At 37.3% G+C, this 24,508-nt stretch overlaps 1 long non-coding RNA gene across 2 annotated transcripts; it reads left to right on the forward strand.

Moving 5' to 3' along the window:
- The first annotated feature begins 20,200 nt into the window (after positions 1-20,200).
- Positions 20,201-23,509, forward strand: LOC138903576 (uncharacterized). 2 transcript variants are annotated; one of them, XR_011412861.1, is made up of 5 exons: positions 20,201-20,391; positions 20,471-20,548; positions 21,595-21,658; positions 21,738-21,815; positions 23,285-23,509. It is a non-coding gene; the product is annotated as an uncharacterized lncRNA (long non-coding RNA). The 2 variants fall into 2 exon arrangements; XR_011412860.1 differs by lacking the exons at positions 20,201-20,391; positions 20,471-20,548 and having other exon boundaries at positions 20,938-21,658.
- The last annotated feature ends 999 nt before the right edge of the window (positions 23,510-24,508 follow it).

Genomic DNA, 24,508 nt, shown 5'->3' on the forward strand with positions numbered 1-24,508 from the left:
CTGTGAGAACTGATCCTAAGTGAGTGGAGGCGAACCTGCTAGTCTGCCTCGAACATAGTCCTGCAGAACAAGTCATTTGAAACACTATGAAGTCGACTCTATTGGACTCCACTATACCCATATTGCGTAATACCTCATGGCAATGGTCCAAGTAATCCTGTGGGTCCTCAAAAGGTATACCACCAAAACGTATGAAATAGTTTGGTGAACTTATCCAACCTCTTCTGCCCCTCGGACAACATATCGAGTCCCTCCCTAGTCTCTGTAGCAATAATAGGCTGAACTGCTCTAATGCCGAAACTACCGAAGTCTAATACCCGTGTGCAACCTACTTTGGTGTGTGAATGGCGGGAGTTTGGGCTCATCCCCTAGCGTGAGAGATGACTGGTCCAATAGGAAATGCAACGGCCTGGGCCACACTCTCAATAAGACCTACCAGACGGACTAGAGCGTCCTAAAGTACTGGGGTGGCAATGAACCCCTATAGGACCTGAGCTGGTCTAACTGGCATGGCTGAAGCATAGATCCTCCTTGTGCTCAATCTAAGGGACTACGGTAGGTGTTGTTGCACAGGCTCTAGGCTGAGCTCTACCTCTGCCTCTTGCTCGACCCCGACCTCTACCCCTGGTAGTGGCTGCAACTTGGGGCTCCGGCTCCTGCTCGGATGTGGATGTTGAGCGTGTCCTCACCATCTACGAGAGAACAAGAATAAAATGGTTCAAACTTCAGCGATAGAATTAAGTCGCACGATTGAGAAAGAAAGAAGTGAAATTTCCTAAAGCCCTATAGCCTCAAGAAGATAAGTACAGACGTCTCTGTACTGATCCTCCAAACTCAACTAAGCTTGATCATGACTCGTGAGACCTAGGCAATCTAGAAGATAAGTACATACGTCTCGGGTCTGCTTAGTCGAAATCCAATATTCAGACCAAAACACGATTACCCCCTAATTTCAACCATAAAATTCCAAGATTTGATGTTAAAAACTCATGAAAAGTAATGGGGAATGGATAGAAAATGAATTAGAGTTGGTTGCCAATGACGTGTGGAAGAAAAAGTTCTTAAACAAGCTCTAGCATGTTTGGGGCTGAGAAATGAAGTAAAATGAGCTATGTTCCATTTCCCCCCTCTTTTACCAAACTCCGGGTATTGCAATTTTTTGCAATTGCAACGCCTGCAAATGCGAACATTTGTCTGTAAAAGCAAACTTTGCAATAGTCCCTTGGTGTCGTATATGCAACATAAAACATCACATTTGCGATGAATCCATACTCACAAAAGGGAGACATCCATCACATTTGCGAAATCCATCCAGCCTAGATTGCAATCGCATTTGCTACCTCTCGAATCATAAAAGCATATCACCCACTTCGCATTTGTAACAGGCACTTCACAATTGCAAAGATCACAACCCCCTACCCAAATATTGCATTTGCAAGTCCAACATCACAAAAGCGAGACTCACAATTACGAAAAGGACATCACAAATGCGAGACCTGCACACATGAAGCACAAGCTGAGGCACCAGCAATCCAAAACCTTCCGAATTAGATTCAAACTCACGCGAATACCTCAGCCTCCAAACCGATCATGCACATAAGTAAAATAACATCATACAAATTTGTTCGCTACATCAAATCATCAAAATAACATCATATAACAATAATCGGTCATCAAAACTCAAGAATTTTCAACATAAAACTCATTTTAACCTTTTTTCACATAATGCATTGAAATTCACTCTAGTCACATAGGACCGCAACCAAAAGTGCGTGCAGGTCCAAAAACATCATACGAACCTATCAGAATCGTCTAAATACTTATTTGAGATTGTTTACCATGAATGTTGACCGTAGTCAACTCAAATCTCATTTTAAGGGAAAAAAATCACTTTTTCATCAATTTTTTACATAAAAGGTTTTCGAAAAAAGATGCGCACCATGCACAACAAATCAAGAAAAATTAAATGGAGCTAATAGAGGTCTCAGAAGACATAAATTTAGGCTAGTGCTCAAAACGACCTATCGGGTCATCACATAAGGCCTTAAGTGGTTAATTTTAGAGGGAAATCAGATTATTTTATAGAGAGGGAACCAATTTAGAGAAAGAGGAAAAAGCTCCAAGCCTACTACACTTCAATTCCTTGCTCAATCTTGGAGATTCAAGGAGGATACTCACAACGTCTTCAACTAACCAGGTAAGATTTCATCCCTATGCTTTCATGCAAGGTTTTGTGATGGGTTTAAGTAAGATTTTATTATTTTTGGGCTCATGGGATGGTGATCGGAAGCCATAAGTTCTCAATCTCAAATTTGTGTGTATGTAAAGAATGGGAGACGTGATTCTTGAATTTGGAGTAGACGGTTGGGTATGCATATGTCTGTGGAGCTTGTTGGGTGTCCTAGAACTATGGTGGATGAATTGTTGACTGGCAAATTGGTTGTGGGGGTGAAGAAATCCCATTTTATTGAGTTGTAGTGAAGTATGTACACTATGTATTTGATGAAATTCCTATATGACCTAGACTATGAACGCCCTTCTAATGATGGTTAAATTTGATTATGTTGCTCTAGATTGAAGTGTTTTGTGCAGCAGAACATTGTAGGAATCCTAAGGAAATCTTAATAAGGTATGTTGGCTAAATTCATTATATGGAATCGGATTCCATGAATTCCTTTTAAGTTCCAAGCATGGTTTGTTCAAGCTCTTGTTCCTATTGTTCTGAATTGCTTGCAATGGTTGATTTATCCAAATGCTTATGTACTCAAGTCATGTTCCAATTACCCTTATCATATTATGGTCCCATTTGGGAAAATGTTTCAAGTATGATTGTTGTATCAAATGCTTATGATTTAAATTCATGTTTCAATTGCAAATTTCTATGCTCCCCTTTTGGAAGTAATTCAATGTGATTAAGGCTATCATTACTCATATATTTTAAAGCAATGATTATCCAATATTTTACATATCATGGATGTTTTATGATGACCCATGGAATGTGAAAGTTAAAATATGAAATGTGGCCATTTGTGCCAAATGATAATGATGATGTATGTCCCAAAGGAGAGATGGAAAAAAAGGATTTTATGAAGTGTTTAATGTTTAATATTTTTGGGAGTATCGTTAGGTCACCGAGGAAAGTGTATGTTGTAAATGACTGAGCCCGAAACTGCACGTGCCAGTGTAGGATATGAATGGGGGAAAAATTCCCTTACTACAATGATGAGATTATTTTCCCTTAATTGTGATGAACTAATTGCTAGCAAAGACCATGTCGACCCACATGGAATTGTGGTGAGACGGCCTAGACCATCGGGCCAAGATCAGATGCCATGAGCGCATAGGGTGATTTTGCAGTACCACGTCAACCCACATACATTGGGGTGAGACGGCTCAGATGATTGGGCCGAGATCAGGCTCCATGCCACGTGCATGGTGGTGTTTCGGTAACTAAGGATCTCCCAAAATTTTATTATTGTCTATTTGAGAATTTTACATATGTTACGCTTGCTTTTTATGTTTAAACCTGGCATTTTCAGAACTCTTAATTTTCCCCCTTTTTCCGTTATTATATCTCCTAATGTTGGCATTCAATTCCATGTGAGGTTACTTAGCTTACATACTAGTATTATTTCGTATGTACTAACATCTTTTTTGTCGAGAACACTGTATCTTTAATGGATGAAGGTGATTCCTCAGTAGGTGGCACGAGTTTGTGGTAGGTGTACCCACTTTCTCAACTAATTCGATGAGTCCTACTCCACACCGGGGCCTTACGTTGTTTTGATCTTGCACATTTTATTTTGAGGTATAGCCCGGGTCTTGTCACCGACACTTCCACATAATTCTCATATTTATTTAGAGGCTTCGCAGACACACTCTGGGTCAAGTATGTATGGGGAAAAACAAACAAAAAATGTTGTTTTTTTAGATGTTTCCACTTCTAACTACAGACTTGTAATATTTTTCTAATCATCAATTGATGTAACGACCCTACCATTCATTCTGAGTTCTAACATTTTGTTATGGGATTCAAGACTTGGAGTAGCTTCATTTGATGTATTAAGACTTGCGTGCTTAGTGGGTTTGACTTTTTGGAAGCTCGGGATTGATTCGAAAGAATAATTCTCATTTTGAAAGCTTTAAGTTGAATAAGTTGACCAAGGTTTGACTTTTGTGTTTATGATATTGGACATGGGCGTATATCCGGATTTGAATTTGGATTCTCCTGGAAGGTTTGGTTCTATTTGTCAAAAGTTGACAATTTAAAGAATTGGAGAGTTGACAAGTTTGACCCGGGGTTGACTGTGATTGTATCATGTCTGGATTGTTGTTCAATAACTTGAAATAGGTTTGTTTTTCAATTAGAACGTGTATGCAAAGTTTTGTTGTAATCTCGAATATCTAAGTATGATTCGAACGCATTCGATGATGTTTTAAGTTTTGAAATTTAAGAGAATGGATTTGATCTTTAATTATTGTATTTGAGGTCAATTCTAGTATTTTGAGCATTTGGATACATTTTGTTCACGTAATTGGACTTGTAAGAATGATTAGATGGGGTCCCGAGAGGATCAGATATGTTTTAGATGGGTTTTTAATGTGTTTGGTGTTTTAGCATTATTTTGAGCATAAGCATGTAATGATCCAAATGGCCTGTTTTAGTTCTAGAGATTGGAATTTGATTTCGAGACTTCGAGGAGTTTGTCTAATTCAAGTAAGTTGCGCTTGGGTTTATACCGCAAAGCATGAGTTAATTATTTAACGATCGGAGTTGGTGTTGCATTTAGAAAATGAGCTCAGCATTGAGTTTCAACTGACGACTAGGTTCGTATTATTATTTGGAACTCATAGGAACAATAATCGTCCAATTTAGAGTTCGTATGAGAGAGTTATAGTCTTTTTAGTGAAACAAAATGGCTAGTGCAAGCAAGTTTTGGTGCACACTTTTAGCGACCAGATTTGGTACTTTTAACGACAGGAATTAGGCTTTTAGCGACCACATTAGTGTTTATATTGGATATTTTTTATAATCTCATTTCATCGTTTTTGGAGCTAGGGAACTCGGATTAAGGATATTTTCACCCTCTTGGATTGGATAAGTATTCTGGACTTAGATTTGATTATTAGTCATGATTCCATCCTTGATTTTAGCTTTCAAAAGGTGAATCTAAGTGACGAAAGTTAGAAGGTTTTGGCAAAACTCTTCTAAAGTGAAACATTGAGATTTAAACATCGATTCGAAGTCAGATTTTGATAAAACTTGTATGGTTGGACTCGCATTTCAATGATTGTTAAAATTTGTGAGTTTTGTCGGGTTCGGGGAACCGACCCCGGGTTGACTTTTTGGATGACTTAGCTATTTTTGTATAGATCGAAGCTTTATTGCTTGAAATTAGTTTCTTTAGCATTGTTTTATATTATTGAGTTATTTTGGCTAGATTTGAGTCGGCCGGGGTGACGCTTTAAGAAAATACTATTTTTGAGGATTGATTTGGGCTTATTGAAGTGGGTATCTATCCTAAACTTGGTTTGAGGCACTAGTTGCCTAAATTATTGATGATGGCCATGTGCCAAGGGTGGCGCACATGCGATGGGTCGAGCATGTGTGCGTGCAATGGGTTATCCATGCTTGGGGTAGTGTATAGACTATTTTTATGCCTTAGTTGAATACTTGTAAATTGTGATTTCATATTTTTATGTGGTACGAATACGTAACTTCGTGATTCATGCTAGAGATCATATTAGGCTTATTTCTACTATTATATTCATCCCGGAATATTTTATTTGAGTTTTGTTACTTTGTATATGTGTTCTTGTATATGTTTTTGTGTTGTGGACTGGTTCGTTGGCATGTGAGTGGTCCGTGCGGATCTGAGTTGACAGAGGCACGTGAGTTTTCCGTGCGGTTGATATATATAGTGGCAGGTGAGTTGTTCGTGCAGTGTGTGGATAAATATCCATCCTCCTAGGGTCGTCTTCTCATGTTTCTCTCTTGATGACATACACACGGTATGAGAAAAAGTGATAAGTGTGTTTCTACCTTGAAATTCATAGATATGATGATAAAATTCATGATAAAGTAATTGAAATTGATTGGAAATAAGTTGAAGTTGCTCAACTATGAATTTGGGAAGATATTTCTCTTCAAAAATCGCCTCTAGGGAGATTAGAGTTCAACAATGGTGTAAACATGAGCAAAGTATCGAAATTCCCAACCTTTACCCAGCTGCAGATAGCGAAATTGCGAACCCTTGTTTGGAATTGAGACCATCGCAAAAGCAAACCACTGTTCGCAAATGCGATCAGTGCCCCAGCTTTCAGCTTTCGCAAATGCAACTCATCCTTCCCATTTGCGGAGACCCTCTGATCGCAAATGCAGTTCATGATTCGTAAAATTAAAGTAGTGCCTAGTCTAGCAATGTCGCAAATGTGACACCAAGGTCGCAATTGCGAAGCCCTTCCATACCGCAAATGCGACATAAGCCTTCATTTTCTAGTCAATCTTCTCATTTGTAAGCCTGACATCGCAAATACGAGGCTCGCAATATCAATCAGGTCCTCGCAAATGCAAGACTTGCAGATCAATACCAGCAAAAATTTCTCAGCAGTTCACAACTTGGCCAAAACACATCCGAAACTCACCCTAACCCCTCAGGCTCCAATCTGAACATTCACACAAATGTAATAACACCATACAAACTCGCTCGTTATCTCAAATATCAAGAATGGATCATAAAAACTCAAGATTTTTCAGGTTAAAAACTCGTTTTTTTATACTTTTCACATAATGCGCCGAAACATCCTCAAGTCACTTAGGACCGCAACCAAGCATGCGTACTAGTCCAAAAATACCAGACGAACCTAGAGAAATCGTCAAAACAACGATCTGATATCATTAACCAAGAATGTTTATCATGGTCAACTTTAGTCAATTTTAATGTAAAAATAACATTTTCTTTAAAATTTCACATATAATATTTCTGAAAAATGACACAGACCACGCACGCAAGTCATTTATCATCAAATGAAGGTAGGCGAGGTCTTAGAATACAGAAAAGGGAGTTAGTACTCAAAACAACCTATTGGGTCGTCACATTCTCCACTTCTCAAAGAAACGTTCGACCTCAAGCGGACATAGAAATGTACCTGACTGGTAAAAATGTGCAGGAATCTACTCCTCATATCCTCTCACGTAGCCTCCTCGATCGGCTGACCTCTATAATTCACTTTCAACAAAGGAAAACTATTAGATCTCAACTTTCGAACATGCCAGTCTAGAATGTCCACTGACTCTTCCTCGTACATCAAATTCTCATCAAGCTACACCGTGATGAAGTTTAAAACATATGACCTATCCTCATGGTACTTCCGAAGCATGGAAATATGAAATACCGGATGTACCCCTACTAGGATCAGAGGCAATACAAGCTTATAAGAGACCTTCCCAACTCTCTCCCAGATCTCAAACGGGCTAATAAACCTCGGGCTCAACTTGCCCTTCTTCCCAAAATACATCACACCATTCATAGGCGACACTCGGAGAAGAACCATCTTACCTTTCATGTAAGCTACATCTCGGACCTTTCGGTTTGCATAACTCTTTTTCCTGGACTGAGCTGTATGAAGTCGCTCTTGAATCACCTTAACCCTTCTCTAATAGCATCATGAACCAAGTCAGTGCCTAACAATCTACCCTCCCTAGGTGCAAACCAACCAAGAGGAGAACGACATCAACTCCCATATAAGATATCATATGGAGCCATCTCGGTGCTTGAATGATAGTTGTTGTTATAGAAGAACTCCACTAGAGCTAAAAACTAGTCTCACTAGCCCCCGAAGTCCATAGAGCATGCCCGCCGCATGTCCTCCAAAATTTGAATAGTACGCTAAAACTGTCTGTCACTCTAGGGATAAAACTGGTACTCAGCTCGATCCGCACGCCCAAATCTCCAAAAGTGTGAAGTGAACTACGTGCCCCGGTCAAAAATGATAAAAATGGGCAAACCGTGTAGGCGGATAATCTCCCAGATGTAAATTTGAGCCAATCGCTCTAAAGAACATGATGTCATCACCAAAATAAAGTTTGTGGACTTAGTCAACTGGTCCACAATAACCCAAACAAAGTCTTATTTCCTCAAGGTCCATCATAAGCCTACCAAAAGTTCATAGTGATACGCTCCCATTTCCACTCCGGTATCTCCAATCTCCGAGTCAACCCACCGGGTTTCTAATGCTCATACTTTATCTGTTGACAATTAAAATACCAAGAGACATGACCAACGATATCTTTCTTTACCTTCCGCCACCAATAGTGTTGCGTGAACAATGGATGCCAACTCCAAAGAATACACAGGGTAATTCTTCTCATGAAAATTTAGCTGACAAATACGTAGGAAATCATCCTACCATCCTGCATCAATACCGCGCCAAGTTCAATACGCGATGCATCACAATATGTAGTGTAAGATCCTGAACCTATGGGCAACACCAACACTGGGGCTGTAGTCAAGGCAATATTGAGCTTATGAAAGATTGCCTCAAACTCGTCGGACTATCTGAAAAGAGAAACCTTCTGGATCAACTTGGTCAATGGGGCAGAGATAGATGGAAACCCCTCCATGAACCTGCAATAGTAACCTACCAAACCTAGGAAGCTCCAAATCTCTGTAGCTAAAGTAGGTCTAGGCTAGTTCTAAACTGCCTTAATCCTCTTAAAATCCACCTTAATACCCTCGAAAGACACAACACGACCCAAAGGGAAAAAGAGTCTAACCAGAACTCACACTTTGAAAACATGGCATATAACCGACGATCCTTCTAAGTCTGAAGCATAATCCGTAGGTGCTACTCTTGATTCTCTATACTATGAGAGTAAACTAGAATATCATCAGTGAACACAATTATGAGGTTACACCCCCTACTTTCATGTTGGAATGCATCTTATGTGAATCAATATAATCCGGAGAGTTCAAGGACTTTTAAAAAGACAATGATGAGCTAACATCGATGTTACATAAGTATCGTAAGGATTGGAGGCTAAACGAATCAAAGATGTTATAACCCGTACTTTCGGGGTAAAACCATGAGTGCTTAATATGCTAAGGAGGTCATGTTTTTAGGTAAATTAATCATATAATATTCGTATGTTTATTTTTAAAGTCAAACAAGTTGTAAAACAAAAGTTGACAAAAGTTATCGCAAGTTACGTTCATAAATTAATTGAAATTTGGGTCTAATGTCACCGAGCTTATCTCCCAATATACTTGGAGTTACAGGGCTATTCAACCATCAAATTGAATATCTATGAGTCATGTTTCAAATGCATTAAAACATTTTTCGATACGACATCAAAGAAGAAAGGTAATCGCATTTTTGCCAGACTACGCAAGCAGTCCCTAGGGGACCCACTTGGTCGGTGGCTAACCTTCACCTATTTTTATCTTGTTTTTGGGGATGAGCTTTGCTCATTTTTTGACCTTTTTCCATACTTACACTATCCAAAACCTCCTAAATAGTTCCCCCAAGTCTCCAAATAAATTCCAAAAAAATAACATACACCATAATCCAACGTCAAGTTAGCTTAAAGAAGGAAGAACACCTCTACAAGATTGTGTTGTCGGATTAAGGATTGTTGTGAGCTAAGAGGAGATTGGATTGTGAGTTTTATTTGCTGTATAAGTTAAGTATATTATCTCCTTGCTTGTTCTTAAGTCTAATTCCATGTTGATGAGGTTGTTTGAAGCAAAATACTACAAGATAGCATTGGAATAGACAATGATATGGCTATTGATTTATTGGGTTGTTTTGCGGTGATAAATATGATTGGTTATCGCTGAAAATTGTGGAAAAGAACTTGATTATGATATGTCTTATATTTTTATGCATGTATATATGTTTATCAAGTGAATTGATGAAAGAAACAGATGAAGCTTGAGATTGGAAGTGAACATTAAGGTGTTTGTACGTGTGTATTGCTTTGCAAGGATTTGAGCTAGGTTATGATTTGATTTTGTTGGAATATCTTGGATACGTTATTGCTGATGTTGTTCCTATTGTTTTGGTGCTGGTTTGAGTTTGATGGGAGTAGAATTTTATAGGGAAAATGGTGTCTGGTTTTCTATAAATGAGCTACTAGCTTAGAAGCATGTTTGTAAGTCCTTCTATAGCATTAACTATAAGTTTTACTGCTTTAATGTAGGTTGAATTCTTCGAGAAGATGTACGCTGAGTCGTTAAGTAAACGACAAAGGTATGTAAGGCTTTTTCCTTTCTTGGCATGATCTTGTTTTGGACCAAAAGTGAAATGAAGTATCGTTGAACGATTCCATTCTTAGTATCCTTATTATCCTATGTTTCCCTCCCATTATTGTTTATGATTACTGTATGTTCCTTGTAGGAACTCTCATTCACATCTTATGATATTCCTTGTGATTTGATTAAAGCACTAGGGTCGGATTGTAACGTTTGTTGTATATGATTCCATAATGATAGTCGGAAGCTAACGACTATAGGTTATTCCAACTATGTTCGTGGTGCCCTTGAGTTCTGTCTTGCATTACACTTATATATACAACAACAATAACCCAGTGTAATCCCACTAGTAGGGTATGGGGAGGGTAGAGTGTAAGAATACTTTACCCCTATCTTCAAGAAGGCAGATAGGTTGTTTCCGGGAGACCATCAGCTCAGGAGCAATAAAAGAAGGACAACAACCAACATACCAATCGGAAACCCGATGCAAAAATACAATACTAACAACAGGTACTGTAATCAGAAAGCCAAAACAAAAGCAACAACAAGTAATAACAGAAGTCAAGGGATACGACAATACACAGACATGACAATGATCGGCTACCTATCCCAACCATTTATCTTTATTCTTAACCTACTTACTTTCCTATCCATGGTCAAGTCCTCAGTAATCAGGAGCAATGCCATATCATGCCTCCCATATCTTTTCCTCCATAGGGGCCACACCCACCTTGTCCCCAATAACTTTATTTCTAATTCTCTCTAACCTGGTATGCCGGAACATCCATCTCAACATCCTCATTTCAGCCACCTTTATCTTATGGACATGGGAGTTCTTGACTGGCCAAAACTCTGGACCATACAACATAGTCGGTCTGACCAACGCTCTATAGAACATACCTTTAAGTTTTGGTGGCACATTCTTATCACACAAAACACTAGAATACCATTTCTTCCATCCCGCCCCAATACGATGTGTGACATCCTTATCGATCTACCCATTCCCTTGTATAATTGACCTAAGGTATTTAAAACTTTCTCTCCTAGGGATGACATGAGAATAAAGCATCGTGTCTTTATCCACTACCTGAGTCGCACCACTGAACTTGCACTCCAAGTATTCTGTCTTAGTCTTGCTCAACTTGAAACCTTTAGACTCTAGGGTCTGCCTCCAAACCTCTAACCTCTCTTTAACACTGCCCCGCATCTCATCAATCGGTACAATGTCATCTGCAAATAACATGCACCACGACACCTCCCCTTGAATGTGGTACGTTAGAGCGTCGGTTGCCAAGGCTAATAGAAATGGGCTGATGGCTGCCCCTGGTGCAACCCCATCATATCTGGGAAGTGTTCTAAGTCCCCTCCCACGGTCCTCACTCGAGTCATAGCTCCATCATGCATGTCCTTAATGGCCCTAATATATGCAATAGGAACACCTCTAGCCTCCAAACATCTCCATAGAACATCCCTTGGTATTTTATTGTAAGCTTTCTCTAAGTCGATGAACACCATATATAAATCCCTCTTCCTCCCCCTATACGGCTCCATCGAGCTTCTAACAATATGGATAGCTTCCGTAGTCCAACGTCCCGACATAAATCCGAACTGGTTTTTATAAATACTCACGATCTTCCTCAACCTCAGCTCCACCACCCACTCCCACACTTTCATAGTATGGCTTAGTAACTTAATGCCCCGGTAGTTGTTGCAACTTTTTATATCACCCTTCTTCTTATATAAAGGAACCATCGTAACCATCTCCATTCTTCGAGCATCTTCTTCATCTCAAAAAGGATATTAAATAACACAGTGAGCCATTCCAAGCCCACCCTACCCACGCTCTTCTAATATTCCACCGGGATATCGTCTGGACCGGTTACTCTCCCCCTGCTCATCTTATGTATAGCCCTCTCAATTGACTCTTATGAGCCTACAATACCCAAAGTCCAAAAGACTCTCCGAGTGTTCTAAGTGACCTAGCTCAATGTTCCTACACCCTCTCGTCGTTGTAGAATTTATGAAATTAAGTGTGCCATCATGGGAGAATAAGTGCCTCTTCCAACTAAACTCTGCCTTCCTCGTCCTTGATGCACTTCACTTGGTCCAGGTCACAGGCCTTCCTTTCTCACACCTTAGCTAGTCCGTACAACTTCTTATACCCTCATTTTCCTCCAAGATCTTCATACAAGCATTCAAATGCAGCAGTCTTGGCCGCTGTGACCACTAACTTTGCTTCCTTCTTAGTTATCTTATACTGCTCCCTATTCGTCCTCTTTTCCTCCTCGTCCACGCTCTCCAACAGCTTCAGATATGCCGTGTTCTTGGCTTGTATATATATATATATATATATATATATATATATATATATATATATATATATATATTGTTTTTTTTACCGAACCTCGCTATAGTCGGCCGGGTACGACACTTGTATGTGCACACCACTGCAGCTGGTTTTTGACATTACCAAGTCCTATTAAGGCAGGGTACGATCGAGTTCTCTTCGAGGCCGGGTACGATATGATATTACATTACCGACTCCTATTAAGGTCGGGTATGTGATGACATCCAAATCTTTGGCAGTATTTAGGCAAAAATAGAAGCTTTGGAGCTAGGGTTCTTGCACACACACTTGGGAGTTGAAGGTTTGAAGATTTTGGATAAGAATTTCTTACCCATTTTTACTCATTTCTTCATTTGCTTGATTTGTATTGAATATCGATGTGTGTAGAATTTATTTTATTACTTCAATCTTGTTTATGAAAATATTCATTATTAAAGTTTAGATTAAATCTCTTGTTGCTCTTATGTATAAAATAATTTTTATTAATTATAAAAATGAGTTAATCATTTATTTAATTATTCTTGTTCTTTACTGTTTTCAAAGTCGTTAAATTCTACAAGAACTTCGAATTAATCTTGGAAAAAGTAATTTGGGGTTGGGAAAGATTAATTAATAAGAACTTGAGGTGTTAACTCTCATTTTATAGATTTTACCTTGGGATAGGATTGATCTATATGTAGCCATATTCAGGTGCACCTAATCTCTTAATTATTTTAGGGATAATTCAATTAGAAAGTCTTATTAGTATTCAGAAGAAGCTAATATAGAATTATTATCCGAGGCTAATTAACATAAACTCGCTCATATTTGTAAAATTACGAAATACATTGGAACATTACTTGAGTGTAATTCCCCGTGTATCCATGCTAGCAGCCATTGATCATTTACTTGCTTTCTAGGTTAGTTTATATTTTTGCATTTAGACATAATATTTTCTCGAAACCTTTATTAGTGTTTGGCTAAACATAATAAGAGATAATTCTCTTACTTGCCTAATCACCTACATATTATTCTCTGTGGGATTCGACCCCGACTCATAGTTGGGTAAATTATATTGCATGCAACCGTGTCCACCCAATTTTGATAACATCCAAATCCACTCCTCAAAGAGTAAGCGGACACGACCGCATGCAATATAATTTACAGAACTATTAGTCGGGGTTAATCCCATAAAGATAAATATGTAGGCGATTAGGCAAGTAAGAGAATTATTTCTTATTATGCTATGACAAACACTAATAAAAAGATTCCAAAAAATACTATAACTAATGCGAAAATGTAAACAAACCTACAAAACAAGTAAAATGATCAATGGCTACAATCATGGATACACGGGGTTATACTGAAGTAACGACCTAATGTATTTCACGATTTTATAAATATGAGTAAGTTTAAGTTAATTAGCCTTGGATAATAATTCTATATTAGCTTCTTTCAAAACATGTAAAGCACACAAGATTTCCACTTCAAAGATAAAACTCAAGTCCTAAAACCTCAAGAACTTTCTTGTTACACTCCATATTTTTGTACGTAAAAGTATGTCATAAGTCAATTGATATAAGCTCGGAAATGAGATCCTCATTGAAATTATATAAAGCAGGTTAATCATGTTAACTTAGAGGTTACAAATATTTAAGATCATGATCAGAAAGCACCAAGAGGGTTGGAAGGTTTAAAATCAAAACGAATCGAAGAAAATAAGTTTCATCTAAAGTCGACAAGTTGGGAACGTTAAAACCCATTATTTTGGGATGATACTAGAGTGTGTAACATGATAAGAAGGATATATTATGAGGTATTTTTTCGTATGATAGTCGTGTGTTATGTTTTGATGTCAGTTATTATTGAATGGACATGCGGCGTGACAAAGTGGGCTATATATATATATATATATATATATATATATATATATGGTTGCTCATGTGGCGAGACAAGGCGGAAAAATTATTATGCCCGTGCGGCGAGATAAGGCGGGTATTTACTTTATTGTTGCGCATGTGGCGAGACAAGGTGGGCTATGTCGGGGATGATTTGTGATTTGTGACGGCATGCGACATTGTTATAGATGAAATTTGTGTATTAGTGTGCCAACCTTGTATGAGTTATACATTTTATGTTTTGTTGTGTTGTTTCCGATGTGCCATTCGTTGTCTCTACTCTTACTTGTTGACTCGAGTTGTGATAGAACACTTGCACAATCATACACGTAATTAATCACTCACATCGGTTTGAGAAGATGAACCCTGATGTCTAATAATCATTGTAATGTATTCTCATATACTTGCCTTCTGTGTGAAAGCCATATTATTGGTACGTGAGTTGTCTGTGCGGTTATGAGTTATTGTTATTGCTGACACATAAGTTATCCTTGCGGATATGAGATATTGTCATTCCCTTAGTACGTGAGTTGTCCGTGCGGATATGAGGTATTAACGGTATTGGCACGTGAGTTATTCGTGTAGCACGTGAGTTGTCTGTGTAGTTGTAATCTGTAACGTGGTCACAAGATGCCAAGTGATTAGGGTCCGTGATTTGGGACCTGTGATGGTGACTACGAGGTTTGGTACCTCGGGGAAATTCTTGAATAAATCTTGTGTGAAAGTGGTGGTTCTTATTGAATTTTTACTTGTTTTCCTTTACTTAGTTGAACCGGACATAAACTGTGCTCAGCTTACTCTACAGAGTCATTACCTATTGTTCCATGTTGCTAATTGTTGTTTCTAGTTTTCTATTGTGAGTATTGTGTTGTTATTTTTCCATTCTTAGCTTTATATTGATATTGTTTCCCTATTAGTTTCACATTCATACTTGTATAGGTTATTAAGTATAGTAGGTGTCTTGACTGTCCCTTGTCACTACTCTACCGAGGTTAGTCTTGATACTTACTGGGTACTGCTGTGGTGTGCTCATTCTATATTTTCTGCACAGTTTTGTGTAGATCCAGGTACTTCAGAGTTAGTTGATCACTAGCTAGCTGTTCGGGGTTTGCTGTGGAGACACAAGGTATACCTGTTGTCGCGTTTGCAGGCCTCGAAGTCACCTTCTGAAATTTTACCTTGTACTATTTATTTCTATTTCGGAACATATGTACGTATAGATTTTGTAGTAAACTCAATAGAGCTTATGACTTGTACTACCGGTTTTGGGATGTTATGTGTCTACCTTGGATTGTTGGCTTATTATTGAAATTTTTGTTCGATGCTTAATAATTATTTTGGTTAAAATCTGTTATTTGTTCAGAAAATAGTAGGCTTACCTAGTCTTAGAGACCAGTTTCCATCACGACATCCTACGGAGGGGGATTAGGGTCGGGACAAGTTGGTATCAGATCTATATGTTCTTAGGTGCTATGATTCATAAGCGAGTTTAGTAAGAGTCTCACAGATCGGTACGGATATGTCTGCACTTATCTTCCACGGGCTACGGAACTATTGGGAAGGCTTCACTTCTTTTATTCATATCGTGCAAGTTTATTGATCTCGAAGTTTGAGCCTTTGTCATTCTATTCTCTCACAGATTGTGAAAAAACAAGTTGCAATTACTGATGACGCTGCCCCCAGAGCCAATGTTGTTAGGGGCTAGGGCAGGGGCTGAGGCAGAGGTAGAGGCCAAAAAGGAGCGCGTGCTGCAGCTAGAGCACCTGCCAGAGTAGCAACTGAGAAGCCACCAGTAGCTATAGTCGGAGGGCAGGCACCTGAGATGCCTGTTACTACCCCTGAAGTTCAGGAGAGCCTCGCCCAGTTCTTGAGCATGTTTCGTACTCTAGCTCAGGCGTGGTTGATTCCACTTGTACCGGCCACATCTCAAGCTGGGGGAGGAGTATAAACTTCCTCAGCCCATACCCTAGAGCAGCGGGTCCACGTTGACCAGGTCCCCGAGGTCATACCAGTGTAGCCGAATGTCCCAATTCAGCCCGTAGTTAGGGCAGCAACATCTGAGAAGGAGGAGCTCAGGCTCGAGAGGTAAAAGAAGTACCACCCTCCTACTTTCAACGGCTTATCTTCAAAGGATACACATGGTTTTTTTTTTTGAAGAGTGCCACCATATCCTCCACGCTATAGGTATTAGGAAGATGAATAGGGTTGTTGTTACTACATTCTATCTTAAGGGAGCGGCATATCAGTTGTGGCGAGCGTATGAGTTCGGTAGACCGGCCAATGCAGCTTCACTTTCATGGACTCAGTTTTCAGAGATGTTCTTGAGAGAGTTTGTTCCCCAGACCCTTCGGGATGCATGGCGCACGGAGCTTGAGTAGCTGCGCTAGGGTACTATGTCAGTGTCAGAGTATGCCATTAGATTTAGTGATTTGTCGTGACATGCACCGCTTTGGTTTCTACAGTCAGGGAGCGAGTCCACAGGTTCATTGAGGGGCTTAGTTATGGTATTCGATTTAGCATGACTCGGGAGTTAGATGCGGATTTTCCGTTTTAGCAAGTAGTAGAGATCGCTCATAGATTAGAGGGCATGCGGGGTCAGGAGAGAGAGGTGAGGCAGGCTAAGAGGCCTTGTAGACCGTAAGGATCTACTGGTCCCTATTTTGGAGGCAGGGTACGTCAAGGTAGAGGTTTTGTGGGTCAGCAGGTTTAGTTTGCACTTCAGGCTTCGCGTAGTGTTTCAGATATCCATGGGTATCATAGTACCTGTACCGAATAGCTTTCATAGGCACGTCAACGGAGGGGCTGCTTTGAGTGTGGAGATACCATCCACATGGTGAGAGATTGTCCCAGAATCCGGACAGATGTGTCATAATGGGGTATTTAGAATATGAGTTCTGCTCCAGTTATTGCTATCCCTGCACAACCAGCTAGGGGTATAGGTCAGGCGGGTCGAGGGCGCCCTAGATAGGGAAGCCCGGCCTGTTGATATGCTTCCTATGGTAGGGCTGAGGCCACTGCACTAGATGACATCGTTATAGGTATGGTTTTGATTTGTTAAGTAGGATCATCCTTTTTAATTTAATTCGGTTATGCTTATCTGGGTGAGTTATCCTACCTTGCTTCACATATGGGTGAATTTCTTGATATTGTAGTCAACTTATGTGCTTACGCTTGCTGGGAGATTCTATGGTGGTAGCCCGTTTCTATTATCTTGTTTTGTTCACTATTGAGAGCTATGAGACAGAACTCATTACAGTAGATTTTGTTGTGACTTCTGGATGGCTTGGTCACAATTATGATTTAGATGCTCTATTGGTATGGGAAGTCTATCACGTGTTGTGACTTTGTTTTGCAAAATTGAGTCAGAGAAAGTTTTCGCAGATGCGAGCCATGCAGGTGCGTTCCTTGGTCCGCAAAAGAAGAATCTGTGCCAAAAATGTTTAATTCGAGGGTTTACCCATTTTCATCATATCTTGAGTTGTAGACATCGGGTTTGGGCGATTTTGGAAGGGTGCTTCACGTGTTAGATTGGGGTAAGTATTCGTTACCTGGAATTGATTATATTTTATGATTCCATAACTATTTTTATCATTAAATTAGTGAATTGAATTAGAAAAATGGGAAGTTTTGTAAAATCTTTCAAAAATATAAAGTGGGGATTTGAAGGTCGATTTGATGTCGGAATTGGATAATTTTATTATGATTGGACTCGTATCATGATGAGTGTTCGAATTTTGTGAATTTTGTCGGGTTCCGAGATGCGAGCCCGGAATTGACTCTTTGGGTTGACTTTTTAGTATTACTTAAAGATTGAAGCTTTATTATCCGGAACTGTTTTCTATAGTTTTTATTTATGATATTAAGTTATTTTGGATAGATTTGAGCCGTCCGGAGGTTGTTTCACAAGATAAGGTCATTTTAGAATATCGGTTTAGCTTCTTTGAGGTAAGTATCTTGCCTAATATTATATGGAGGAACTCCCCCTTAGGATTTGAGTCATTTGTGCTATTTGTGTCATGTAAAGGCTCTGTACGCGAGGTGACCAGTACGTACTCGGGCTTATTTATGAAAATTTAACCATTTTAGACTCTTAGGTTCTTATGTTCAGTAACAATTAAGTTGTCTTATCATGTTAAACCCTCCATTTGCTAAATTTACCCTTACATGTTTTATTTGGAGTTGATTGATTCATGTTCAATCCTTGTTGCCAAATAAACTCTCATGTGCCTTAATTGAAGTTGTTGCCTCTTTTATTGCCATGCTGTCTTTTCCATAATTGCTTAACCTTAATTGAATTTATTGTTATCTCATCTGTAATTGCTTAACCTTAATTGAAGTTATTGTTATCTCTTCGGTAATTGCTTAACCTTAATTGAAGTTTTTGTTATCCCTTCCATTGTTGACTTATCCTTATTTGGAATCATTGTTACCTACTATCTCTCTTATCGTCGCGTTTTACTTATTTGGAATCATTTCTACCTTCTATCTCTCTTATCGTCGAGTTGTACTTATTTGGAATCATTGTTACCTGCTATCTCTCTTATCGTCGAGTTGTACTTATTTGGAAACATTGTTACATGTATCCCTTCAATTGTTGAGCTACTCTTATTGGATATCGTCGTTACACATTATCTCTCCTCTTGTTGAGTTATTCTTGTTTGAAATCATTATTACTTATTGTTTCTTTCATTGTGAGCTAGTTCTTTCGTTTCTTTGTGTCCTATAATTCTTGAGTTGATTTACTTTTCGTACTATCGTGTTATTGTTGTTGTTATTATTTTACTCAGTGTTGTTGAGTCTAGGGCTATGCATGGTTGTGGTATTGGAATTGTTTTGAAGAAATATTGTGGGATATGAGCACATATGGTGAAAGTCATTATTTTGTGTTATTATGTTTATGGCACACGAGGTATTGTTGAGAGGATTGTCGGGGTGTTCGCACGTGAGTTGTCCGTGCTATTGTTATTATTGATATTTGCACATGCGGCATGACAAGGTGGGCTATATATATATATATATATATATATATATATATATAGAGAGAGAGAGAGAGAGAGAGAGAGAGAGATTTGTGCATGTGGCGAGACAAGGCAAAAATATTAATATGTGTGTGCGACAAGATAAGGCGGGCATTTACTTTATTGTTGCGCACGTGGTGAGACAAGGTGGGCTATGTCGGGGATGATTTGTGATGGCCTGGGGGCATTGTTATGGATGATATTTGTGTAGATGTGTGCCTACCTTGTGTGAGTTATACATTTTACGAGCTCGAAATACACACGTAAATTATGCTCGCTAGTCAAATATAGTATAGTATAATATCGTATTCATACGGATTGGAGTTAAACAGTATTTTCTTAATTTCTAGTTTGATTGCTATCCAAGATGATCAACAATTGATATTTCTATGATTTCTAACTACAATCTATATAAATATAATTAAGGAGTTGGAGAAGGCGACTTCGCACATCTCTTTAACAAGGAATGCTATTTATCTTTTTTGTCATTTTATTGCCTTTTTAATCAATTTTTCAATTTATTTCCCGCAATAAGAAAATATCAACCGCCTGAAATTTTTACCCGAAATAACACTTTACAAATCCCATTTATTACGAAACGTCTTTCCGCTCCACTTTTTTCTCCCTTTGTAAAACTCCTCATTCTTTATATTTGTAGTTTATAACGTCTTCTTTTCATCTCCTCTTCTTTCTCTAACTCGCGAGACCTAAAATATGTCTTTTGGTCTGCAATATCTCAATTATGAGTTACCACATAAAGAAATCAAAAAGTAATTCAGTTTGCCCATCTTGAATGATACGATTTTAGTCTGATAAGATGATTCATCTGCAGGATAATAGAAATGTGGAGGATTTGGTTATCAAATGCTTATTGGACTGTTTCCAAAGCCCCACAGGTAAATATTTTTCATTACCTAATTATTGAAAATTATTTGCTTCATATTTGCGCATATGCTGTAAAATTTGATTTGACAGTTTAACTGAAAACGAGAAGGACGATGAAGATCTATGTAGTGCTCTTTCTCGGTCCCGTAATCCAAAATATTTTCACAGGTACTCCAATAGTAACTTTTTTCTATACTTTCTATTTTACCGCCACTATTTAATAGTGCTATATTTGGAAAATTGAGTGCTTTCAGTTAACATTTGACAGAATCAATTATTTTTATTTTGCAAACATGGAAGAACTTTAAATTTCATTGTTCGTCTAATTTGTTTATGTTATAATCACAAGATTCATGTCAAGAATTAGTTATTCCATAATTGAGGATCAAATGTTCCCACCAATTAAAGAGAAAGAAAATAAAAACATAGAAAGTAGCGTTTGCCCTTTGGCTACATTTTCTGGTGTTGAAAATTTGTCGAACTAGGGTGTTCAAACCTGTGGGATAAAAAGGTGACACTTTGCACATTCTCTTCTTTGAGGATTTCCTTCGTAGGCCTTTTCACATCTCGCCTACAAGTGTAATTTTCGTATGCTGAAGCTGAAATTTCAGAACTCTTTTAATTATTTATTGTTTAGTGTATTTTATTTTCCTTTATTGGGATCAAAGCAATTTTTCCACTAATAAGAAGATAGAATTTTGGTAGTAAGTTTAAATGCGGCGGTGAGATTATTTTTATTATTTCAAAATTGTTTAATATAAAATTGGTATCTGCTGGTCCAAACTTGTGTTCTTGATCTTATCTATTTCTTCTTTCTTGTATTTTAAACCACATCTCTTTAACAAGGAATGCTATTTATCTTTTTTGTCATTTTATTGCCTTTTTAATCAATTTTTTAATTTATTTCCCGCAATAAGAAAATATCAACCGCCTGAAATTTTTACCCGAAACAACACTTTACAAATCCCATTTATTACGAAACGTCTTTCCGCTCCACTTTTTCCTCCCTTTGTAAAACTACTCATTCTTTATATTTGTAGTTTATAACGTCTTCTTTTCATCTCCTCTTCTTTCTTCAACTCGCGAGACCTAAAATACTTCTTTTGGTCTGCAATATCTCAATTATGAGTTACCACATAAAGAAATCAAAAAGTAATTCAGTTTGCCCATCTTGAATGATACGATTTTAGTCTGATAAGATGATTCATCTGCAGGATAATAGAAATGTGGAGGATTTGGTTATCAAATGCTTATTGGACTGTTTCCAAAGCCCCACAGGTAAATATTTTTCATTACCTAATTATTGAAAATTATTTGCTTCATATTTGCGCATATGCTGTAAAATTTGATTTGACAGTTTAACTGAAAACGAGAAGGACGATGAAGATCCATGTAGTGCTCTTTCTCGGTCCCGTAATCCAAAATATTTTCACAGGTACTCCAATAGTAACTTTTTTCTATACTTTCTATTTTACCGCCACTATTTACCAGTGCTATATTTGAAAAATTGAGTGCTTTCAGTTAACATTTGACAGAATCAGTTATTTTTATTTTGCAAACATGGAAGAACTTTAAATTTCATTGTTCGTCCAATTTATTTATGTTATAATCACAAGATTCATGTCAAGAATTAGTTGTTCCATAATTGAGGATCAAATGTTCCGACCAATTAAAGAGAAAGAAAATAAAAACATAGAAAGTAGCGTTTGCCCTTTGGCTACATTTTCTGGTGTTGAAAATTTGTCGAACTAGGGTGTTCAAACCAGTGGGATAAAAAGGTAACACTTTGCACATTCTCTTCTTTGAGGATTTCCTTCGTAGGCCTTTTCACATCTCGCCTACAAGTGTAATTTTTCGTATGCTGAAGCTGAAATTTCAGAACTCTTTTAATTATTTATTGTTTAGTGTATTTTATTTTCCTTTATTGGGATCAAAGCAATTTTTCCACTAATAAGGAGATAGAATTTTGGTAGTAAGTTTAAATGCGGCGGTGAGATTATTTTTATTATTTCAAAGTTGTTTAATATAAAATTGGTATCTGCTGGTCCAAACTTGTGTTCTTGATCTTATCTATTTCTTCTTTCTTGTATTTTAAACCTCTTTAAATTGAGTTAGTAATATGCCTCATCGTCCGCTCCTAAAGAAGAATTGACAAGTAATTTTTTGATTAAAATTTAATGTTACGAAACCTTAATTAAGTGTTAGCTTAATATCTATCGTCTTATTCAGTTTTCACAATTTGTTGATGACCGAATAATTTTGTACATTTCTGGTCCATTTAATTATTTTCTGTATGTTTGGTGTAACATTGAAAAGGAATAATCTTGACTGAACGATATGGATATTTTTCTTTTGAAGAATGCAAAGCTTGAGATAAAGATGGAATTTTTTTATGGATAGTCGCTTGATTATATACACTTAGAGGTTAGTGCTTTCAGCAAACAGAATTATTGCTATGACTTGTAGGTTGGACCGTATGATGTAGGAATGGATTTATGATTTTTATTATAGTTTAGCATTATTTTTCATTATTTTTTTAATCCAGTGGAGTATCTTTTATTTGTTTATCAATTGGGCTGTTTCTTCTTTTTGGATTTTAATTTATTAGTTCTCTATCTTATTGTTGGATCTTTTGTTCTCCTCCTATAACTGTTTAATATTTACTACCTATATGTTAAGCATTTTATTAAGTGTTACTAATTTATAATATTCTCTTGGTTATGTTCATATGCCTAGCAGTTTATTTGTATTCTATAATTAAACAAAATAATTAGTGTTTACTAATGTCTATGATTCTCAATATTCTTTAATGTGTTTTCATGTAATATAGATCTTGAAGTGTATATTGAGCTTCCTTTAATTTGCTTTTTGGTGGAGCAATAACACAAACAACTTATTTTGTAGAATCTTATAGAAGCTGCCAAACTGGAGTACTAAAGTCTGAAGAAGTAGGAGAACACGCCTCGGCAATTTGAGACTATTTAAATTTGTTGTTGAAGAGTAGTATAATTTGAAACATATTAGTGGTTCAATGAGAACATATGTCAATATCAGATCAATTGTTTTCCTTTTTGTTCGTGTAATTAATTCACTTATGATTCATGTATGTTCCCTAAAACAGGATGATTATATAGAACATGTTCCCTAAAACAGGATAATTATATAGAAATAGAGATGACTACATTGGGAAGATAGATTTTATTGGGCGTGAAACTGTACTAATATGAAGAACAAAGAAAAATAATTTTTTTCATATATACAAATCAATAAAAACGTATGTGATAATTTTATCCCGATGTTATATTTTTATACGTATTTTCCTCTTATATATTTGTTGTTGTAATATTTTCATATGTATGTTTTACTTCTATATTATTTTTTAAAGTTTTGATAATATAAATCTTGATCTTTTTCATATCAACTAAATTTATAAAAAGAGTTCTTCGAACGCGCGAAGCGCGGACAAGTTAACTAGTTAACTAAGAATCTAAAGCTATTGACTAATGACAATCGCAACAAAGGTAAGCAAGGAAGTTATCAGTAGGAGAAAATAGTGGTTGATAGGATAGGTGCAAGATAATTGTCTGGGATCTAACTCTAGAAAATTCACTTCTAATGTTCAAGTGAGTCTCTTGAATTAACTCAATTATTAGTCCAAACATTCAGTAAAAAATCCTCTCTCGATTAAGTTTTAACCTCCCAAGATGAACCAATTTAAGCACGTGAAGATATGCAAGAATGCATAGTGGATTGGTCCTTAGGAGAACCTCTATTGATTATCCTCCTAACTAGGTTTAATCAATTATTCAACTAGCCTCTTTCGATTACTGAGAAGAATTAATGAACTCAACCAACAATATAATGTAAAGATATCACAAGTTATGCCTCTCTCGATTGCATAAACAAGTAAATATATATATATATATATATATATATATATATATATATATATATATATATATATACAACAATTAAATCATCCAAAAATGCTTCAATACATAAACACTAGAGTTATAATCCACAAAAAATTATTAATACACCAAATCCATCAAACCCTAAAGAGAACAACTCCATATATATGGAGCAATTCATCACAAATAAAGTTAAAGTAGAGGAAAACATAAATTC

This window comes from Nicotiana tomentosiformis, chromosome 12 (genome assembly GCF_000390325.3).
Source record: "Nicotiana tomentosiformis chromosome 12, ASM39032v3, whole genome shotgun sequence".
Taxonomy (NCBI): Eukaryota; Viridiplantae; Streptophyta; class Magnoliopsida; order Solanales; family Solanaceae; genus Nicotiana; species Nicotiana tomentosiformis.